Source organism: Chiloscyllium punctatum, unplaced genomic scaffold, assembly GCF_047496795.1.
Source record: "Chiloscyllium punctatum isolate Juve2018m unplaced genomic scaffold, sChiPun1.3 scaffold_56, whole genome shotgun sequence".
NCBI classification, from domain to species: Eukaryota; Metazoa; Chordata; class Chondrichthyes; order Orectolobiformes; family Hemiscylliidae; genus Chiloscyllium; species Chiloscyllium punctatum.
The window spans coordinates 3263905-3280459 of record NW_027309791.1 but is presented as its reverse complement, the minus strand read 5'-3'; positions in this window follow the sequence as shown (position 1 = coordinate 3280459).

Below are 16555 nucleotides of genomic sequence, written 5' to 3'. Positions count from 1 at the left end.
TGTTTCAGCCCCTCTGAATCAGCCCCTCTGATTCAGCCCCTCTGTTTCAGCCCCTCTGTTTCAGCCCCTCTGTTTCTCGCCCTCTGTTTCAGCCCCTCTGTTTCTCACCCTCTGTTTCAGCCCCTCTGTTTCTGCCCCTCTGTTTCTCGCTCTCTGTATCTGCCCCTCTGTTTCTCGCCCTCTGTTTCAGCCCCTCTGATTCAGCCCCTCTGTTTCTCGCCCTCTGTTTCAGCCCCTCTGTTTCTCGCCCTCTGTTTCAGCCCCTCTGTTTCTTGCCCTCTGTTTCAGCCCCTCTGTTTCAGCCCCTCTGTTTCAGCCCCTCTGTTTCTCGCCTTCTGTTTCAGCCCCTCTGTTTCTCGCCTTCTGTTTCAGCCCCTCTGTTTCTCGCCCTCTGTTTCAGCCCCTCTGTTTCTCGCCCTCTGTTTCAGCCCCTCTATTTCTCGCCCTCTGTTTCAGCCCCTCTGTTTTAGCCCCACTGTTTCAGCCCCTTTGTTTCAGCCCCTCTGTTTCTCGCCCTCTGTTTCAGCCGCTCTGTTTCTCGCCCTCTGTATCAGCCCCTCTGTTTCAGCCCCACTGTTTCAGTCCCTCTGTTTCTCGCCCTCTGTTTCTGGCCCTCTGTTTCAGCCCCTCTGTTTCTTGCTCTCTGTTTCAGCCCCTCTGTTTCAGCCCCTCTGTTTCAGCCCCTCTGTTTCTCGCCCTCTGTTTCAGCCCCTCTGTTTCTTGCCCTCTGTTTCAGCCACTCTGTTTCTCGCCCTCCGTTTCAGCCTCTCTGCTTCTCGCCCTCTGTTTCAGCCCCTCTGTTTCAGCCCCTCTGTTTCAGCCCCTCTGTTTCAGCCCCTCTGTTTCTCGCCCTCTGTTTCAGCCCCTCTGATTCAGCCCCTCCGTTTCTCGCCCTCTGTTTCAGCCCCTCTGTTTCTCGCCCTCTGTTTCAGCCCCTCTGTTTCAGCCCCTCTGTTTCAGCCCCTCTGTTTCTCGCCCTCTGTTTCAGCCCCTCTGTTTCTCGCCCTCTGTTTCAGCCCCTCTGTTTCAGCCCCTCTGTTTCAGCCCTTCTGATTCAGCCCCTCTGATTCAGCCCCTCTGTTTCTCGCCATCTGTTTCAGCCCCTTTGTTTCAGCCCTTCTTTTTCAGCCAGTCTGTTTCAGCCCCTCTGTTTCTTGCCCTCTGTTTCAGCCCCTCTGTTTCTCGACCTCTGTTTCAGTCCCTCTGTTTCTCGCCATCTGTTTCAGCCCCTCTGTTTCGTGCTCTCTGTTTCAGCCCCTCTGTTTCAGCTCCTCTGTTTCTCGCCCTCTGTTTCTGCACCTCTGTTTCTCGCCCTCTGGTTCAGCCCCTCTGTTTCTCGCCCTCTGTTTCAGCCAATCTATTTCTCGCCCTCTGTTTCAGCCTCTCTGTTTTAGCCCCACTGTTTCAGCCCCTTTGTTTCAACCCCTCTGTTACTCGCCCTCTGTTCCAGCCGCTCTGTTTCTCGCCCTCTGTATCAGCCCCTCTGTTTCAGCCCCACTGTTTCAGTCCCTCTGTTTCTCGCCCTCTGTTTCAGCCCCTCTGTTTCAGCCCCTCTGTTTCTCGCCCTCTGTATCAGCCCCTCTGTTTCAGCCCCACTGTTTCAGTCCCTCTGTTTCTCGCCCTCTGTTTCTGGCCCTCTGTTTCAGCCCCTCTGTTTCTTGCTCTCTGTTTCAGCCCCTCTGTTTCAGCCCCTCTGTTTCAGCCCCTCTGTTTCTCGCCCTCTGTTTCAGCCCCTCTGTTTCTTGCCCTCTGTTTCAGCCACTCTGTTTCTCGCCCTCCGTTTCAGCCTCTCTGCTTCTCGCCCTCTGTTTCAGCCCCTCTGTTTCAGCCCCTCTGTTTCAGCCCCTCTGTTTCAGCCCCTCTGTTTCTCGCCCTCTGTTTCAGCCCCTCTGATTCAGCCCCTCCGTTTCTCGCCCTCTGTTTCAGCCCCTCTGTTTCTCGCCCTCTGTTTCAGCCCCTCTGTTTCAGCCCCTCTGTTTCAGCCCCTCTGTTTCTCGCCCTCTGTTTCAGCCCCTCTGTTTCTCGCCCTCTGTTTCAGCCCCTCTGTTTCAGCCCCACTGTTTCAGTCCCTCTGTTTCTCGCCCTCTGTTTCTGGCCCTCTGTTTCAGCCCCTCTGTTTCTCGCTCTCTGTTTCAGCCCCTCTGTATCAGCCCCTCTGTTTCAGCCCCTCTGTTTCAGCCCCTCTGTTTCTCGCCCTCTGTTTCAGCCCCTCTGTTTCTTGCCCTCTGTTTCAGCAACTCTGTTTCTCGCCGTCTGTTTCAGCCTCTCTGTTTCTCGCCCTCTGTTTCAGCCCCTTTGTTTCAGCCCCTCTGTTTCAGCCCCTCTGTTTCAGCCCCTCTGTTTCTCGCCCTCTGTTTCAGCCCCTCTGATTTAGCCCCTCTGTTTCTCGCCCTCTGTTTCAGCCCCTATGTTTCCCGCACTCTGTTTCAGCCCCTCTGTTTCTCGCCCTCTGTTTCAGCCCCTCTATTTTAGCCCGACTGTTTCAGCCCCTTTGTTTCAGCCCCTCTGTTTCTCGCCCTCTTTTTCAGCCGCTCTGTTTCTGGCCCTCTGTTTCAGCCCCTCTGTTTGTCGCTCTGTTTCAGCCCCTCTGTTTCCGCCCCTCTGTTTCAGCCCCTCTGTTTCAGCCCCTTTGTTTCTCGCCCTCTGTTTCAGCCCCTCTGTTTCTTGCCCTCTGTTTCAGCAACTCTGTTTCTCGCCCTCTGTTTCAGCCACTCTGTTACTCGCCCTCTGTTTCAGACCCTCTGTTTCAGCCCCTCTGTTTCAGCACCTCTGTTTCAGCCCCTCTGTTTCAGCCCCTCTGTTTCTCGCCCTCTGTTTCAGCCCTCTGTTTCTCGCCCTCTGTTTCAGCCCCTCTGTTTCTCGCCATCTGTTTCAGCCCCACTGATTCAGCCCCTCTGTTTCAGCACTTCTGATTCAGCCCCTCTGTTTCAGCCCCTCTGTTTGTCGCACTCTGTTTCAGCCCCTCAGTTTCTCGCCCTCTGTTTCAGCCCCTCTGTTTCTCGCCTTCTGTTTCAGCCCCTCTGATTCAGCCCCTCTGTTTCAGCACTTCTGATTCAGCGCCTCTGATTCAGCCCCTCTGTTTCTCGCCCTCTGTTTCAGCCCCTCTGTTTCAGCCCTTCTGTTTCAGCCACTCTGTTTCAGCCCCTCTGTTTCTTGCCCTCTGTTTCAGCCCCTCTGTTTCTCGACCTCTGTTTCAGTCCCTCTGTTTCTCGCCATCTGTTTCAGCCCCTCTGTTTCGCGCTCTCTGTTTCAGCCCCTCTGTTTCAGCTCCTCTGTTTCTCGCCCTCTGTCTCTGCCCCTCTGTTTCTCGCCCTCTGTTTCAGCCCCTCTGTTTCTCGCCCTCTGATTCAGCCCGTCTGATTAAGCCCCTCTGTTTCAGCCCCTCTGAATCAGCCCCTCTGATTCAGCCCCTCTGTTTCAGCCCCTCTGTTTCAGCCCCTCTGTTTCTCGCCCTCTGTTTCAGCCCCTCTGTTTCTCACCCTCTGTTTCAGCCCCTCTGTTTCTGCCCCTCTGTTTCTCGCTCTCTGTATCTGCCCCTCTGTTTCTCGCCCTCTGTTTCAGCCCCTCTGATTCAGCCCCTCTGTTTCTCGCCCTCTGTTTCAGCCCCTCTGTTTCTCGCCCTCTGTTTCAGCCCCTCTGTTTCTTGCCCTCTGTTTCAGCCCCTCTGTTTCAGCCCCTCTGTTTCAGCCCCTCTGTTTCTCGCCTTCTGTTTCAGCCCCTCTGTTTCTCGCCTTCTGTTTCAGCCCCTCTGTTTCTCGCCCTCTGTTTCAGCCCCTCTGTTTCTCGCCCTCTGTTTCAGCCCCTCTATTTCTCGCCCTCTGTTTCAGCCCCTCTGTTTTAGCCCCACTGTTTCAGCCCCTTTGTTTCAGCCCCTCTGTTTCTCGCCCTCTGTTTCAGCCGCTCTGTTTCTCGCCCTCTGTATCAGCCCCTCTGTTTCAGCCCCACTGTTTCAGTCCCTCTGTTTCTCGCCCTCTGTTTCTGGCCCTCTGTTTCAGCCCCTCTGTTTCTTGCTCTCTGTTTCAGCCCCTCTGTTTCAGCCCCTCTGTTTCAGCCCCTCTGTTTCTCGCCCTCTGTTTCAGCCCCTCTGTTTCTTGCCCTCTGTTTCAGCCACTCTGTTTCTCGCCCTCCGTTTCAGCCTCTCTGCTTCTCGCCCTCTGTTTCAGCCCCTCTGTTTCAGCCCCTCTGTTTCAGCCCCTCTGTTTCAGCCCCTCTGTTTCTCGCCCTCTGTTTCAGCCCCTCTGATTCAGCCCCTCCGTTTCTCGCCCTCTGTTTCAGCCCCTCTGTTTCTCGCCCTCTGTTTCAGCCCCTCTGTTTCAGCCCCTCTGTTTCAGCCCCTCTGTTTCTCGCCCTCTGTTTCAGCCCCTCTGTTTCTCGCCCTCTGTTTCAGCCCCTCTGTTTCAGCCCCTCTGTTTCAGCCCTTCTGATTCAGCCCCTCTGATTCAGCCCCTCTGTTTCTCGCCATCTGTTTCAGCCCCTTTGTTTCAGCCCTTCTTTTTCAGCCAGTCTGTTTCAGCCCCTCTGTTTCTTGCCCTCTGTTTCAGCCCCTCTGTTTCTCGACCTCTGTTTCAGTCCCTCTGTTTCTCGCCATCTGTTTCAGCCCCTCTGTTTCGTGCTCTCTGTTTCAGCCCCTCTGTTTCAGCTCCTCTGTTTCTCGCCCTCTGTTTCTGCACCTCTGTTTCTCGCCCTCTGGTTCAGCCCCTCTGTTTCTCGCCCTCTGTTTCAGCCAATCTATTTCTCGCCCTCTGTTTCAGCCTCTCTGTTTTAGCCCCACTGTTTCAGCCCCTTTGTTTCAACCCCTCTGTTACTCGCCCTCTGTTCCAGCCGCTCTGTTTCTCGCCCTCTGTATCAGCCCCTCTGTTTCAGCCCCACTGTTTCAGTCCCTCTGTTTCTCGCCCTCTGTTTCTGGCCCTCTGTTTCAGCCCCTCTGTTTCTCGCTCTCTGTTTCAGCCCCTCTGTTTCAGCCCCTCTGTTTCAGCCACTCTGTTTCAGCCCCTCTGTTTCTCGCCCTCTGTTTCACCCCCTCTGTTTCTTGCCCTCTGTTTCAGCAACTCTGTTTCTCGCCCTCTGTTTCAGCCTCTCTGTTTCTCGCCCTCTGTTTCAGCCCCTCTGTTTCAGCCCCTCTGTTTCAGCCCCTCTGTTTCTCGCCCTCTGTTTCAGCCCCTATGTTTCTCGCCCTCTGTTTCAGCCCCTCTGTTTCTCGCCCTCTGTTTCAGCCCCTCTATTTTAGCCCGACTGTTTCAGCCCCTTTGTTTCAGCCCCTCTGTTTCTCGCCCTCTTTTTCAGCCGCTCTGTTTCTGGCCCTCTGTTTCAGCCCCTCTGTTTGTCGCTCTCTGTTTCAGCCCCTCTGTTACCGCCCCTCTGTTTCAGCCCCTCTGTTTCAGCCCCTCTGTTTCTCGCCCTCTGTTTCAGCCCCTCTGTTTCTTGCCCTCTGTTTCAGCCACTCTGTTTCTCGCCCTCTGTTTCAGCCACTCTGTTTCTCGCCCTCTGTTTCAGCCCCTCTGTTTCAGCCCCTCTGTTTCAGCCCGTCTGTTTCAGCCCCTCTGTTTCTCGCCCTCTGTTTCAGCCCCTCTGTTTCTCGCCCTCTGTATCAGGCGCTTTGTTTCAGCCCCTTTGTTTCAGCCCCTCTTTTTCAGCCCCTCTGTTTCTCGCCCTCTGTTTCTCGCCCTCTGTTTCAGCCCCTCTGTTTCTCACCCTCTGTTTCAGTCCCTCTGTTTCATCCAATCTGATTCAGCCCGTCTGATTCAGCCCCTCTGTTTCTCGCCCTCTGTTTCAGCCACACTGTTTCAGCCCCTGTGTTTCTTGCCCTCTGTTTCAGCCCCTCTGTTTCTCGCCCTCTGTTTCAGCCCCTCTGTTTCTCGCCCTCTGTTTCAGCCCCTCTGTTTCTCGCCCTCTGTTTCAGTCCCTCTGTTTCGCGCTCTCTGTTTCAGCCCCTTTGTTTCAGTCACTCTGTTTCTCGCCCTCTGTTTCTGCCCGTCTGTTTCTCGCCCTCTGTTTCAGCCCCTCTGTTTCAGACCCTCTGTTTCAGTACCTCTGTTTCTCGCCCTCTGTTTCTCGCCCTCTGTTTCAGCCCCTCTGTTTCTCGCCCTCTGTTTCAGCCGCTCTGTTTCTCGCCCTCTATTTCAGCCCCTCTGTTTCAGCCCCTCTGTTTCAGCCCCTCTGTTTCAGCCCCTCTGTTTCTCGCCCTCTGTTTCAGTCCCTCTGATTCAGCCCCTCTGTTTCTCGCCCTCTGTTTCAGCCCCTCTGTTTCTCGCACTCTGTTTCAGCCCCTCTGTTTCAGCCCCTCTGTTTCAGCCCCTCTGTTTCTCGCCCTCTGTTTCAGCCCCTCTGTTTCTCGCCCTCTGTTTCAGCCCCTCTGTTTCTCGCCCTCTGTTACAGCCCCTCTATTTCTCGCCCTCTGTTTCAGCCCCTCTATTTTAGCCCCACTGTTTCAGCCCCTTTGTTTCAGCCACTCTGTTTCAGCCCCTCTGTTTCTCGCCCTCTGTTTCAGCCCCTCTGTTTCTCGCCCTCTGTTTCAGCCCCTCTGTTTCAGCCCCTCTGTTTCAGCCCCTCTGTTTCTCGCCCTCTGTTTCAGCCCCTCTGTTTCTCGCCCTCTGTTTCAGCCCCTCTGTTTCTCGCCCTCTGTTTCAGCCCCTCTATTACTCGCCCTCTGTTTCACCCCTCTATTTTAACCCCACTGTTTCAGCCCCTTTGTTTCAGCCACTCTGTTTCTCACCCTCTGTTTCAGCCGCTCTGTTTCAGCCCCTCTGTTTCAGCCCCTCTGTTTCTCGCCCTCTGTTTCAGCCCCTCTGTTTCTTGCCCTCTGTTTCAGCCACTCTGTTTCTCGCCCTCTGTTTCAGCCACTCTGTTTCTCGCCCTCTCTTTCAGCCCCTCTGTTTCAGCCCCTCTGTTTAAGTCCCTCTGTTTCAGCCCCTCTGTTTCTCGCCCTCTGTTTCAGCCCCTCTGTTTCTCGCCCTGTGTTTCAGCCTCTCTGTTTCTCGCCCTCTGTTTCAGCCCCACTGTTTCAGACCCTCTGTTTCAGCCCCTCTGTTTCAGCCCCTCTGTTTCTCGCCCTCTGTTTCAGCCCCTCTGTTTCTCGCCCTCTGTATCAGGCGCTTTGTTTCAGCCCCTTTGTTTCAGCCCCTCTTTTTCAGCCCCTCTGTTTCTCGCCCTCTGTTTCACGCCCTCTGTTTCAGCCCCTCTCTTTCTCGCCCTCTGTTTCAGCCCCTCTGTTTCAGCCCATCTGATTCAGCCCGTCTGATTCAGCCCCTCTGTTTCTCGCCCTCTGTTTCAGCCACACTGTTTGAGCCCCTCAGTTTCTTACCCTCTGTTTCAGCCCCTCTGTTTCTCGCCCTCTGTTTCAGCCCCTCTGTTTCTCGCCCTCTGTTTCAGCCCCTCTGTTTCTCGCCCTCTGTTTCAGTCCCTCTGTTTCGCGCTCTCTGTTTCAGACCCTTTGTTTCAGTCCCTCTGTTCCTCACCCTCTGTTTCTGCCCGTCTGTTTCTCGCCCTCTGTTTCAGCCCCTCTGTTTCAGAACCTCTGTTTCAGTCCCTCTGTTTCTCGCCCTCTGTTTCTTGCCCTCTGTTTCAGCCCCTCTGTTTCTCGCCCTCTGTTTCAGCCCCTCTGTTTCTCGCCCTCTGTTTCAGCCCCTCTGTTTCAGCCCCTCTGTTTAAGCCCCTCTGTTTCAGCCCCTCTGTTTCTCGCCCTCTGTTTCAGCCCCTCTGTTTCTTGCCCTCTGTTTCAGCCCCTCTGTTTCTCGCCCTCTGTTTCAGCCTCTCTGTTTCTCGCCCTCTGTTTCAGACCCTCTGTTTCAGCCCCTCTGATTCAGCCCCTCTGTTTCAGCCCCTCTGTTTCTCGCCCTCAGTTTCAGCCCCTCTGATTCAGCCCCTCTGTTTCAGCCCCTCTGATTCAGCCCCTCTGTTTCAGCCCCTCTATTTCAGCCCCTCTGTTTCAGTCCCTCTGTTTCAGGCTCTCTGTTTCAGCCCGTCTGTTTCAGCCCCTCTGTTTCAGCCCCACTGTTTCAGCCCCTCTGATTCAGTCCCTTAGTTTCTCGCCCTCTGTTTCAGCCCCTCTGTTTCAGCCACTCTGATTCAGCCCCTCTGATTCAGCCCCTCTGTTTCAGCCCCTCTGTTTCAGCCCCTCTGTTTCAGCCCCTCTGTTTCTTGCCCTCTGTTTCAGCCCCTCTGTTTCAGCCCCTCTGTTTCAGCCCGTCCGATTCAGCCCCTCTGTTTCAGCCCCTCTGTTTCTTCCCCTCTGTTTCAGCCCCTCTGTTTCTCGCCCTTTTTTCAGCCCCTCTGTTTCTCGCCCTCTGTTTCAGCCCCTCTGTTTCAGCCCCTTGGTTCAGCCCCTCTGTTTCTCGCCCTCTGTTTCAGCCCCTCTGTTTCTCGCCCTCTGTTTCAGCCCCTCTGTTTCAGCCCCTCTGTTTCAGCCCCTCTGTTTCTCGCCCTCTGTTTCAGCCCCTCTGTTTCTTGCCCTCTGTTTCAGCCCCACTGTTTCAGCCCCTCTGTTTCTCGCCCTCTGTTTCTGCTCCTCTGTTTCTCGCCCTCTGTTTCAGCCCCTCTGTTTCTCGCCCTCTGTTTCAGCCCCTCTGTTTCAGCCCCTCTGTTTCAGCCCTTCTGATTCAGCCCCTCTAATTCAGCCCCTCTGTTTCTCGCCATCTGTTTCAGCCCCTTTGTTTCAGCCCTTCTTTTTCAGCCACTCTGTTTCAGCCCCTCTGTTTCTTGCCCTCTGTTTCAGCCCCTCTGTTTCTCGATCTCTGTTTCAGTCCCTCTGTTTCTCGCCATCTGTTTCAGCCCCTCTGTTTCGTGCTCTCTGTTTCAGCCCCTCTGTTTCAGCTCCTCTGTTTCTCGCCCTCTGTTTCTGCCCCTCTGTTTCTCGCCCTCTGGTTCAGCCCCTCTGTTTCTCGCCCTCTGTTTCAGCCCCTCTGATTAAGCCCCTCTGTTTCAGCCCCTCTGAATCAGCCCCTCTGATTCAGCCCCACTGTATCAGCCCCTCTGTTTCAGCCCCTCTGTTTCTCGCCCTCTGTTTCAGCCCCTCTGTTTCTCACCCTCTGTTTCAGCCCCTCTGTTTCAGCCCCTCGGTTTCTCCCTCTCTGTTTCAGCCCCTCTGTTTCTCGCCCTCTGTTTCAGCCCCTCTGATTCAGTCCCTCTGTTTCTCGCCCTCTGTTTCAGCCCCTCTGTTTCTCGCCCTCTGTTTCAGCCCCTCTGTTTCTCGCCCTCTGTTTCAGCCCCTCTGTTTCAGCCCCTCTGTTTCAGCCCCTCTGTTTCTCGCCTTCCGTTTCAGCCCCTCTGTTTCTCGCCCTCTGTTTCAGCCCCTCTGTTTCTCGCCCTCTGTTTCAGCCCCTCTATATCTCGCCCTCTGTTTCAGCCCCTCTGTTTTAGCCCCACTGTTTCAGCCCCTTTGTTTCAATTCCTCTGTTTCTCGCCCTCTGTTTCAGCCGCTCTGTTTCTCGCCCTCTGTATCAGCCCCTCTGTTTCAGCCCCACTGTTTCTCGCCCTCTGTTTCAGCCCCTCTGTTTCTCACCCTGTGTTTCAGTCTCTCTGTTTATCGCCCTCTGTTTCAGCCCCTCTGTTTCTCGCCCTCTGTATCAGGCGCTTTGTTTCAGCCCCTTTGTTTCAGACCCTCTTTTTCAGCCCCTCTGTTTCTCGCCCTCTGTTTCTGGCCCTCTGTTTCAGCCCCTCTGTTTCTCGCTCTCTGTTTCAGCCCCTCTGATTAAGCCCCTCTGTTTCAGCCCCTCTGAATCAGCCCCTCTGATTCAGCCCCACTGTTTCAGCCCCTCTTTTTCAGCCGCTCTGTTTCTGGCCCTCTGTTTCAGCCCCTTTGTTTGTCGCTCTCTGTTTCAGCCCCTCTGTTTCCGCCCCTCTGTTTCAGCCCCTCTGTTTCAGCCCCTCTGTTTCTCGCCCTCTGTTTCAGCCCCTCTGTTTCTTGCCCTCTGTTTCAGCCACTCTGTTGCTCGCCCTCTGTTTCAGCCACTCTGTTTCTCGCCCTCTGTTTCAGCCCCTCTGTTTCAGCCCCTCTGTTTCAGCCCCTCTGTTTCTCGCCCTCTGTTTCAGCCCCTCTGTTTCTCACCCTGTGTTTCAGTCTCTCTGTTTATCGCCCTCTGTTTCAGCCCCACTGTTTCAGCCCCTCTGTTTCAGCCCCTCTGTTTCAGCCCCTCTGTTTCTCGCCCTCTGTTTCAGCCCCTCTGTTTCTCGCCCTCTGTATCAGGCGCTTTGTTTCAGCCCCTTTGTTTCAGCCCCTCTTTTTCAGCCCCTCTGTTTCTCGCCCTCTGTTTCTCGCCCTCTGTTTCAGCCCCTCTGTTTCTCGCCCTCTGTTTCAGCCCCTCTGTTTCAGCCCCTCTGTTTCAGCCCCTCTGTTTCAGCCCCTCTGTTTCTCGCCCTCTGTTTCAGCCCCTCTGTTTCTCGCCCTCTGTTTCAGCCCCTATGTTTCTCGCCCTCTGTTTCAGCCCCTCTGTTTCTCGCCCTCTGTTTCAGCCCCTCTATTTTAGCCCGACTGTTTCAGCCCCTTTGTTTCAGCCCCTCTGTTTCTCGCCCTCTTTTTCAGCCGCTCTGTTTCTGGCCCTCTGTTTCAGCCCCTCTGTTTGTCGCTCTCTGTTTCAGCCCCTCTGTTTCCGCCCCTCTGTTTCAGCCCCTCTGTTTCAGCCCCTCTGTTTCTCGCCCTCTGTTTCAGCCCCTCTGTTTCTTGCCCTCTGTTTCAGCCACTCTGTTTCTCGCCCTCTGTTTCAGCCACTCTGTTACTCGCCCTCTGTTTCAGCCCCTCTGTTTCAGCCCCTCTGTTTCAGCCCTTCTGTTTCAGCCCCTCTGTTTCTCGCCCTCTGTTTCAGCCCCTCTGTTTCTCACCCTGTGTTTCAGTCTCTCTGTTTATCGCCCTCTGTTTCAGCCCCACTGTTTCAGCCCCTCTGTTTCAGCCCCTCTGTTTCAGCCCCTCTGTTTCTCGCCCTCTGTTTCAGCCCCTCTGTTTCTCGCCCTCTGTATCAGGCGCTTTGTTTCAGCCCCTTTGTTTCAGCCCCTCTTTTTCAGCCCCTCTGTTTCTCGCCCTCTGTTTCTCGCCCTCTGTTTCAGCCCCTCTGTTTCTCGCCCTCTATTTCAGTCCCTCTGTTTCGTCCCATCTGATTCAGCCCGTCTGATTCAGCCCCTCTGTTTCTCGCCCTCTGTTTCAGCCACACTGTTTCAGCCCCTGTGTTTCTTGCCCTCTGTTTCAGCCCCTCTGTTTCTCGCCCTCTGTTTCAGCCCCTCTGTTTCTCGCCCTCTGTTTCAGCCCCTCTGTTTCTCGCCCTCTGTTTCAGTCCCTCTGTTTCGCGCTCTCTGTTTCAGCCCCTTTGTTTCAGTCACTCTGTTTCTCGCCCTCTGTTTCTGCCCGTCTGTTTCTCGCCCTCTGTTTCAGCCCCTCTGTTTCAGACCATCTGTTTCAGTACCTCTGTTTCTCGCCCTCTGTTTCTCGCCCTCTGTTTCAGCCCCTCTGTTTCTCGCCCTCTGTTTCAGCCCCTCTGTTTCTCGCCCTCTGTTTCAGCCCCTCTGTTTCAGCCCCTCTGTTTCAGACCCTCTGTTTCAGCCCCTCTGTTTCTCGCCCTCTGTTTCAGTCCCTCTGATTCAGCCCCTCTGTTTCTCGCCCTCTGTTTCAGCCCCTCTGTTTCTCGCCCTCTGTTTCAGCCCCTCTGTTTCTCGCCCTCTGTTTCAGCCCCTCTGTTTCAGCCCCTCTGTTTCTCGCCCTCTGTTTCAGCCCCTCTGTTTCTTGCCCTCTGTTTCAGCCACTCTGTTTTAGCCCCACTGTTTCAGCCCCTTTGTTTCAACCCCTCTGTTACTCGCCCTCTGTTTCAGCCGCTCTGTTTCTCGCCCTCTGTATCAGCCCCTCTGTTTCAGCCCCACTGTTTCAGTTCCTCTGTTTCTCGCCCTCTGTTTCAGTCCCTCTGTTTCAGCCCCTCTGTTTCAGCCCCTCTGTATCTCGCCCTCTGTTTCGGCCCCTCTGTTTCTCGCCCTCTGTTTCAGCCCCTCTGTTTCTCGCCCTCTGTTTCAGCCCCTCTGTTTCTTGCCCTCTGTTTCAGCCCCTCTGTTTCAGCCCCTCTGTTTCAGCCCCTCTGTTTCAGAACAACTGATTCTCGCCCTCTGTTTCAGCCCCTCTGTTTCTCGCCCTCTGTTTCAGCCCCTCTGTTTCTCGCCCTCTGTTTCAGCCCCTCTGTTTCAGCCCCTCTGTTTCAGCCCCTCTGTTTCAGCCCCTCTGTTTCTCGCCCTCTGTTTCAGCCCCTCTGTTTCTCGCCCTCTGTTTCAGCCCCTCTGTTTCTCGCCCTCTGTTTCAGCCCCTCTGTTTCAGCCCCTCTGTTTCAGCCCCTCTGTTTCAGCCCCTCTGTTTCTCGCCCTCTGTTTCAGCCCCTCTGTTTCAGCCCCTCTGTTTCTCGCCCTCTGTTTCAGACGCTCTGATTCAGCCCCTCTGTTTCAGCCCCTCTGATTCATCCCCTCTGGTTCAGCCACTCTATTTCAGCCCCTCTGTTTCAGCCCCTCTGATTCAGCCCCTCTGTTTCAGGCTCTCTGTTTCAGCCCGTCTGTTTCAGACCCTCTGTTTCAGCCCCTCTGTTTCTCGCACTCTGCGTCTCGCCCGCTGTTTCAGTCCCTTAGTTTCTCGCCCACTGTTTCAGCCCCTCTGTTTCAGCCCCTCTGATTCACCCCCTCTGTTTCTCGCCCTCTGTTTCAGCCCCTCTGTTTCAGCCCCTCTGTTTCTGCCCCTCTGTTTCAGCCCCTCTGTTTCTCGCCCTCTGTTTCAGCCCCTCTGTTTCAGCCCCTCTGTTTCAGCCCCTCCGATTCAGCCCCTCTGTTTCAGCCCCTCTGTTTCAGCCCCTCTGTTTCTCGCCCTCTGTTTCCGCCCCTCTGTTTCTCGCCCTCTGTTTCAGCCCCTCTGTTTCAGCCCCTCTGTTTCAGTCCCTCTCTTTCTCGCCCTCAGTTTCTCGCCCTCTGTTTCAGCCCCTCTGTTTCTCGCCCTCTGTTTCAGCCCCTCTGTTTCTCGCCCTCTGTTTCTGCCCCTCTGTTTCTCGCCCTCTGTTTCAGCCCCTCTGTTTCTTGCCCTCTGTTTCAGCCCCTCTGTTTCAGCCCCTCTGTTTCAGCCCCTCTGTTTCAGCCCCTCTGTTTCAGCCCCTCTGTTTCTCGCCCTCTGTTTCAGCCCCTCTGTTTCTCGCCCTCTGTTTCAGCCACTCTGTTTCTCGACCTCTGTTTCAGCCCCTCTGTTTCTCGCCCTCTGTTTCAGACCCTCTGATTCTCCCCTCTGTTTCAGCCCCTCTGATTCATCCCCTCTGTTTCAGCCCCTCTATTTCAGCCCCTCTGTTTCAGCCCCTCTGATTCAGCCCCTCTATTTCAGGCTCTCTGTTTCAGCCCGTCTGTTTCAGCCCGTCTGTTTCAGCCCCTCTGTTTCTCGCACTCTGTGTCTCGCCCGCTGTTTCAGTCCCTTAGTTTCTCGCCCACTGTTTCAGCCCCTCTGTTTCAGCCCCTCTGATTCACCCCCTCTGTTTCTCGCCCTCTGTTTCAGCCCCTCTGTTTCAGCCCCTCTGTTTCTTCCCCTCTGTTTCAGCCCCTCTGTTTCTCGCCCTCTGTTTCAGCCCCTCTGTTTCAGCCCCTCTGTTTCAGCCCCTCCGATTCAGCCCCTCTGTTTCAGCCCCTCTGTTTCAGCCCCTCTGTTTCTCGCCCTCTGTTTCCGCCCCTCTGTTTCTCGCCCTCTGTTTCAGCCCCTCTGTTTCAGCCCCTCTGTTTCAGTCCCTCTCTTTCTCGCCCTCTGTTTCTCGCCCTCTGTTTCAGCCCCTCTGTTTCTCGCCCTCTGTTTCAGCCCCTCTGTTTCTCGCCCTCTGTTTCAGCCCCTCTGTTTCAGCCCCTCTGTTTCAGCCCCTCTGTTTCTCGCCCTCTGTTTCAGCCCCTCTGTTTCTCGCCCTCTGTTTCAGCCCCTCTGTTTCTCGCGCTCTGTTTCAGCCCCTCTGTTTCTCGCCCTCTGTTTCAGCCCCTCATTTTCTCGCCCTCTGTTTCAGCCCCTCTGTTTCAGCCCCGCTGTTTCAGCCCCTCTGTTTCAGCCCCTCTGTTTCTCGCCCTCTGTTTCAGCCCCTCTGTTTCTCGCCCTCTGTTTCAGCCCCTCTGTTTCTCGACCTCTGTTTCAGCCCCTCTGTTTCTCGCCCTCTGTTTCATACCCTCTGATTCAGCCCCTCTGTTTCAGCCCCTCTGATTCATCCCCTCTGTTTCAGCCCCTCAATTTCAGCCCCTCTGTTTCAGCCCCTCTGATTCAGCCCCTCTGTTTCAGGCACTCTGTTTCAGCCCCTCTGTTTCAGCCCCTCTGTTTCTCGCACTCTGGGTCTCGCCCGCTGTTTCAGCCCCTCTGTTTCTCGCACTCTGTGTCTCGCCCGCTGTTTCAGTCCCTTAGTTTCTCGCCCACTGTTTCAGCCCCTCTGTTTCAGCCCCTCTGATTCACCCCCTCTGTTTCTCGCCCTCTGTTTCAGCCCCTCTGTTTCAGCCCCTCTGTTTCTGCCCCTCTGTTTCAGCCCCTCTGTTTCTCGCCCTCTGTTTCAGCCCCTCTGTTTCAGCCCCTCTGTTTCAGCCCCTCCGATTCAGCCCCTCTGTTTCAGCCCCTCTGTTTCAGCCCCTCTGTTTCTCGCCCTCTGTTTCGGCCCCTCTGTTTCTCGCCCTCTGTTTCAGCCCCTCTGTTTCAGCCCCTCTGTTTCAGTCCCTCTCTTTCTCGCCCTCTGTTTCTCACCCTCTGTTTCAGCCCCTCTGTTTCTCGCCCTCTGTTTCAGCCCCTCTGTTTCTCGCCCTCTGTTTCAGCCCCTCTGTTGCAGCCCCTCTGTTTCAGCCCCTCTGTTTCTCGCCCTCTGTTTCAGCCCCTCTGTTTCTTGCACTCTGTTTCAGCCCGTCTGTTTCTCGCCCTCCGTTTCAGCCCCTCTGTTTCAGCCCCTCTGTTTAAGCCCCTCTGTTTCAGCCCCTCTGTTTCAGCCCCTCTGTTCCTCGCCCTCTGTTTCAGCCCCTCTGTTTCTCACCCTCTGTTTCAGCCCCTCTGATTCAGCCCCTCTGTTTCAGCCCCTCTGATTCATCCCCTCTGTTTCAGCCCCTCTATTTCAGCCCCTCTGTTTCAGCCCCTCTGATTCAGCCCCTCTGTTTCAGGCTCTCTGTTTCAGCCCGTCTGTTTCAGCCCCACTGTTTCAGCCCCTCTGTTTCTCGCACTCTGTTTCTCGCCCACTGTTTCAGTCCCTTAGTTTCTCGCCCACTGTTTCAGCCCCTGTGTTTCAGCCCCTCTGATTCAGCCCCTCTGATTCAGCCCCTCTGTTTCTCGCCCTCTGTTTCAGCCACTCTGTTTCAGCCCCTCTGTTTCTGCCCCTCTGTTTCAGCCCCTCTGTTTCTCGCCCTCTTTTCAGCCCCTCTGTTTCAGCCCCTCTGTTTCAGCCCCTCCGATTCAGCCCCTCTGTTTCATCCCCTCTGTTTCAGCCCCTCTGTTTCTCGCCCTCTGTTTCAGCCCCTCTGTTTCTCGCCCTCTGTTTCAGCCCCTCTGTTTCAGCCCCACTGTGTCAGCCCCTCTGTTTCAGCCCCTCTGATTCTCGCCCTCTGTTTCAGCCCTTCTGTTTCTCGCCCTCTGTTTCAGCCCCTCTGTTTATCGCCCTCTGTTTCAGCCCCTCTGTTTCAGCCCCACTGTTTCAGTCCCTCTGTTTCTCGCCCTCTGTTTCTCGCCCTCTGTTTCAGCCCCTCTGTTTATCGCCCTCTGTTTCAGCCCCGCTGTTTCTCGTCCTCTGTTTCAGCCCCTCTGTTTCAGCCCCTCTGTTTTAGCCCCTCTGTTTCAGCCCCTCTGTTTCTCGCCCTCTGTTTCAGCCCCTCTGTTTCTTGCCCTCTGTTTCAGCCCCTCTGTTTCTCGCCCTCTGTTTCAGCCCCTCTGTTTCAGCCCCTCTGTTTAAGCCCCTCTGTTTCTCGCCCTCTGTTTCAGCCCCTCTGTTTCTCGCCCTCTGTTTCAGCCCCTCTGTTTCTCGCCCTCTGTTTCTCGCCCTCTGTTTCAGCCCCTCTGTTTCTCGCCCTCTGTTTCAGCCCCTCTGATTCAGCCCCTATGTTTCAGCCCCTCTGATTCATCCCCTCTGTTTCAGCCCCTCTATTTCAGCCCCTCTGTTTCAGCCCCTCTGATTCAGCCCCTCCGTTTCAGGCTCTCTGTTTCAGCCCGTCTGTTTCAGCCCCTCTGTTTCAGCCCCTCTGTTTCTCGCACTCTGTTTCTCGCCCGCTGTTTCAGTCCCTTATTTTCTCGCCCACTGTTTCAGCCCCTCTGTTTCAGCCCCTCTGTTTCGGCCCCTGTGTTTCAGCCCCTCTGTTTCTCGCCCTCTGTTTCAGCCCCTCTGTTTCAGCCCCTCTGTTTCAGCCCCTCCGATTCAGCCCCTCTGTTTCAGCCCCTCTGTTTCAGCCCCTCTGTTTCAGCCCCTCTGTTTCTCGCCCTCTGTATCAGCCCCTCTGTTTCTCGCCCTCTGTTTCAGCCCCTCTGTTTCTCGCCCTCTGTTTCAGCCCCTCTGTTTCAGCCCCTCTGTTTCAGCCCCTCTGTTTCTCGCCCTCTGTTTCAGCCCCTCTGTTTCTCGCCTTCTGTTTCTGCCCCTCT